Source organism: Triticum urartu, chromosome 3A, assembly GCF_056163025.1.
Source record: "Triticum urartu cultivar PI428250 chromosome 3A, HENAU_Tu73, whole genome shotgun sequence".
Taxonomy (NCBI): Eukaryota; Viridiplantae; Streptophyta; class Magnoliopsida; order Poales; family Poaceae; genus Triticum; species Triticum urartu.
In genome coordinates, this window is record NC_141875.1 from 201093504 (window position 1) to 201099560 (window position 6057).

Consider the following 6057-nt stretch of genomic DNA (forward strand, 5'->3'; position numbering starts at 1 on the left):
AGGAGGTACAAGAGGCAAATCCCGAGGGAGCTTTATGCGGGAATGCATAACAGGCGTATTAGGACCTGGAACAGCGGCTATGGATGCTCATTTTGCAACCATAAGCTTCATGACGCGTATCTAAGTGTTCTGGCACATGCAAGAGGACGGGCCATTGGCTCCTTCAAGCAGAAGTATTCTCGCAGGGTGGTGCACGACGTGTATGCCGAGTACCTGGAGAAGCTTCAGGATCGTGCCAGCATGTGAGATGAGATGTGGGATGGATCGAACTATGTACGTTTGAGTATGCTTAATGATGGTTGAACTATGTACTTATGGTTGAACTATGCTTATGTACGTGTACGCTTATTATCTATGTGTGAGTATGTTAAATATTTGGTCAAAATTTGGTAAAAATTACAAAGTGGGCCCAATAAACCAGGACGGAGGTAGTACGTCAATCACACACGGTACCCAAAATTGGAATCGTGTGCAATGACTTTCATTTTGTGTGTTGCGTCAATCACACACGGTTCGCTCTATCAAACCATCGCCCCCAAATTTCTTTGTGGGACGGAAAACCAACACCACCCAATTCAAAAAAGAAAAAAGAAAACCCTCACCATCCCCACGTCACAAAAACTCTCACCCCGCCCGCCACCCCCTCTGGTACGTTCCCCATTCACACCTGCACATGCTCCTCCGTGTCTATGCCATGGCACCGCCTATCGTGGTGGTAAACACTTAGCTCGACGCCTGTCGCGGCCGCCAGGCTGCCAACAAATCCCACTGCATTTCGCCACTTCCGCTTGCCGCCGCCTATCGCCATCGACTTTCTTGACGCTGCTCATGGTCGACCCAGCTCCGCTCGGTTGGGGAATCTGCCGTACTGAGGGTTGTTTCTCATGGACGACAAGGTAACTAATTTAATGAGATATTATCTAATCTCTTATCCCAGTTCAATTGCCTCCTTTAATCACCCGGCGGAAATCGCCATGAATTCATTTTTATTCGAGCTGACTTGAGGGTTTTCTTTCATTCATAGAACGTACAGTGTGCCGACACTTCAGGACTTTCCGACCTTCGCCAGAGATTCCATCTTACAGTACCAGATAACTTGAGGACGCGCACGGTATGTTCAATCTCATCCTAAATCGGTTGGCATGGCCTACTTTCCTAAACATATTCTATATATTGCCACATTTGGATAAAAGGTGCCACATGCACCATATATGTCAAAGGGGATTTCCCCTCTTCTTTCTATATTAGGCAAATTAATGATATATTGTTCTTTCGATTACTGTCTTATTTCCATGACATCATGTTTACCCTATCTGTTTAATTATAGATTTTTCTCCTTCAATTTCAACTGTTGTATAGTTCTTTCAATTTGGGCCCATATTTGCATGTTACCATATTTTTTAACAATCCTACCATTTTCTGAGCACATCCCTTGCTATTCAACGATTATGTAGTGCACAATTTTTTCCCTTTACATAGATCAAAGCTCCACGGATGTCATACTGCACACAAACCATGGATTTACAATCGTTGCTACTGTAAGACTTGATAAACGTGGTGACTCCTATTTTGGCATTGGCTTTTGGAAAGAAATTTCTAAGTTTTATGTACTGAAAGCTGGCACTAAAATTTCACTACACATAAAAGGGCCTGGTCATGAGATATATGCTAACTTTCCCGACAAAATCATCCATCCAGACTTTGTTCGAAGTAAGTTTTCTTTTCAACTATCTGCATGTTGACTTACCCAGCAATGGCAAATGAATTGTGTAGTATTTAAGAAACTAATTTTTATTCCATTTTCTTACTATATTCCTACCTAATAACTTCTAGTTACAAATACACTTTTCTATTGCCCTGTTTTAACTAAATATTCCTTGTACTCCCATTTCTATCAGAAAGCGCCATTGACAAGGAGACTCCAGAGGTGAAGAACGGGGCTGCCAACAAGCGGAGGCGGGGCGAGCTAGAACTGCAGGCGACTCCAGCAGGCCTAGACATCATCAACAGCCGCCCCGATGATATGTTGAGAGTCATCATCTCCCACCTCCCAATCAAATATGGGGCGCGGAAAACCACCCTTTCTCGGCGGTGGCGCCCCCTATGGAACACCAGCCCTCTCGACCTCATCGAAACCCATGAGCTTTGCCATGGCTGTCGCAAAAGCTTGGATGCGTTCTCCAAGATCCTCCGCAGTCACCTTGGCCCAACCAAAGGCCTTAGAATGGGCAAGTTCCGTTCCAACGGCAAGGACCGAGCCAAGCTTGACGACTGGTTCCGATCCCCCGCCCTAGATCAGCTCGAGGAGCTCACTTTTGATGACGGGCATATGCGGTCGCTGCCAACGTCCGCACTCCGCCTCGCGCCCACGCTGCGCGTCGCCAAGTTCAGGAACTGTCATCCCTCCTAATGACATCCCCACTGTTATTCTACCACAGCTGAAGGACCTCGAGTTCGTTGCCGCCTGCCTCTCAAACGGTGACATGGAGCGCCTGCGCCATGGCTATACTCACTCGAGTACCTTCATCTTCAGGCGATCAATGGGTTGAGTACCTTCCACATCACCTCCGTGACTCTCCAGACTATTTATGTGTGTTGTTGGTGCGGCAAGAAGACATCACAAGATGTGTACCATGGTGTGGTCATTGAGGACACACCTGCACTTGAGAGATTACTTGTAGTTGATCAAGAAGGTCCACCAAGAAACAATGTCATTCCTACACCGAAATTGACAGTGGTGGGCTACTCGTCTCATAAATACTCCGAACTTGTTATTGGATCCACACCCGTTCAGGTACAACAACCGCCTTCGACCCCTCCTTCTACAAATTAACAGTATTTCTAATTTTGAAGATGTTAGTTCGTCTGTCATTCAGAAAATGATTCCGACAAGCTTCACCCCGAAACTGCGCACAGTGAAGGTCTTGGCACTAGAATCTATCGGCCCCAACCTGGAGCAAGTTGTCAGTTTCCTGAGATCCTTTCCATTCCTGGAGAAGCTATATATCGAGGTGATGTTCCTTTCCTGTTAAATGTTAACCATAAGGGAGTTCAATTTGTGACACCTTTTTCCAAGTTTACAATGACAACGTACTACGATTTTTGAAGATTCTTTTGGAGGAGTTCAGTACATAAGTGTCCCCCCATATTGGTTGCTTGATCCATATGGTTACAATCAATAAGCATTTCTCCTTTGGATTCATCTGTACTTGTTTTCTTAGGGAACTTTTCATCCACTCCAACATCTTGTGAAGAAGGCTATATTTTTCTAGAATGTAATCAAATGCCCATGTTAATCATGTTAGATCAAAGATGGCATGTTAGTGCATTTTACAAATCCAGCAAACCAAATAGGCTAGTAGTAATGTTCAAAACTGCATGTAGGCACTAACATGTTTTGCAGATAAGATTAGGCCCAGTGGTGGATAATGTTATACAATATAACAATCACGTCGAATGCCTAGATCTACATCTCTCAGAAATTACCTTGAACTCCTATCGGGGGACCTTACCGGAGATTATATTCGCCAGGTTCTTTGTTATCAGAGTAAGGGTGCTGAAGGAAATGAGGTTTGCCCTACATTTATTTCGCAAAAATGAATGGTTTGTTGATCAGCGCTGGCGCCTGCGGTAGAATGGAGAAGGCTCCAAAAATGCTGAATTTCATTTTGGAACTTCATATGACAGAGTAATCGGAAGTAATCATGTCAACCCCATACATGACCTCTTAGTGGCTGACCCCTTTGCAGAAATTGTGAGGTTTCAAAACCAGACTTAGAAGTGGTGATATTAGTTTGAACCTCTCTGATATGCATGTTCAGCGGATCAGCGCGAGAATTTGCAGCTGATGAGCCAAATTTCATTTCTAGTATCAGTTTCAACCTTTCAATATTCGAATTTGAGCCATATAACTCTGGAATTTGAACCTTGTAACATTTCAAGCTTTTTTGGTACAATCGTTGAAATGGCATCGTATGAGACTCGTACATTGCTAGCACTATTTTGACCTTAATATGCAATGGTCTTAGATTTTATTAACCATTCTCGAATCAGTTTACCTTGTCGATCTCACAGCACACAATTTGTATAGCTAACTCGACTGCGATCTTCGACATTGCTACCTCTTGAGCATTGCGTTCGATTTCCCCGAAGAGGAGAGGATGATGCAGCAAAGTAGCGTAAGTATTTCCCTCAGTTTTTGAGAACCAAGGTATCAATCCAGTAGGAGGCTACGCGCGAGTCCCTCGTACCTACACAAAAACAATAGCTCAACGCAACCAACGCGCTTCGGGGTTGTCAATCCCTTCACGGTCACTTACGAAAGTGAGATCTGATAGAGATGATAAATAATAATTTTGGTATTTTTGGTATAGAGATTCAAAGTAAAAAGTAAAAGGCAAAGTAAAAGCAAAGCGATAATAAAGTGATGGAGATTGATATGATGAGAAAGAGACATGGGGGCCATAGGTTTCACTAGTGGCTTCTCTCAAGAGCATAAGTATACTACGGTGGGTGAACAAATTACTGTTGAGCAATTGACAGAATTGAGCATAGTTATGAGAATATCTAGGTATGATCATGAATATAGGCATCACATTCGAGACAAGTAGACCAACTCCTGCCTGCATCTACTACTATTACTCCACTCATCGACCGCTATCCAGCATGCATCTAGAGTATTAAGTTAAAAACAGAGTAACGCCTTAAGCAAGATGACATGATGTAGAGGGATCGTTTCATGCAATATGATAAAAAAACCCATCTTGTTATCCTCGATGGCAACAATACAATACGTGCCTTGCTGCCCCTTCTATCACTGGGAAAGGACACCGCAAGATCGAACCCAAAGCTAAGCACTTCTCCCATGGCAAGAACAACCAAATTGATAATTCAAAGAGACTTGCAAAGATAACCAATCATACATAAAAGAATTCAGAGAAGATTCAAATATTATTCATAGATAGACTAGATCATAAACCCACAATTCATCGGTCTCAACAAACACACCGCAAAAAGAAGATTACATCGAATAGATCTCCACAAGAGAGGGGGAGAACATTGTATTGAGATCCAAAAAGAGAGAAGAAGCCATCCAGCTACTAACTATGGACCCGTAGGTCTGAAGTAAACTACTCACACTTCATCGGAGGGGCTTGCATGATGATGTAGAAGCCCTCCGTGATCGATGCCCCCTCCGTTGGAGCTCCGGAACAGGCCCCAAGATGGGATCTCGTGGATACAGAAAGTTGTGGTGGTGGAATTAGGTTTTTGGATCCGCCCACAATCGTTTGGGGGTACGCAGGTATATATAGGAGGAAAGAGTACATTGGTGGAGCTTCGAGGGGCCCACGCCCTCCACCCTACGGGGGGCGCGCCCTCGACCCTCGTGACCGCCTCGTGGCTTTCTTGACTGAGGGTCCAAGTCTCCTGGATCTTATCTGATGAGAAAATCACGTTTCCGAAGGTTTCATTCCGTTTGGACTCCGTTTGATATTCTGTTTCTCCGAAACACTGAAATAGGCAAAAAACAACAATTCTGGGCTGGGCCTCCGGTTAATAGGTTAGTCCCAAAAATAATATAAAAGTGGATAATAAAGCCCAGTAATGTCCAAAACAGTAGATAATATAGCGTGGAGCAATCAAAAATTATAGATACGTTGGAGACGTATCAAGCATCCCCAAGCTTAATTCATGCTCGTCCTCGAGTAGGTAAATGATAAAAAGAGAATTTTTGATGCGGAGTGCTATTTGCCATAATTTTAATGTAATTCTTCTTAATTGTGATATGAATATTCAGATCCGAAAGATTCAAGACAAAAGTTCACATTCACATAAAAATGATAATACTTCAAGCATACTAACTAAGCAATTATGTCTTCTCAAAATAACATGGCCAAAGAAAGTTCATCCCTACAAAATCATATAGTTTAGTCATGTTTCATTTTTGTCACACAAGAATGCTCTCATCATGCACAACCCCGATGACAAGCCAAGCAATTGTTTCATACTTTAGTAATCTCAAACCTATAAACTTTCACGCAATATATGAGCGTGAGC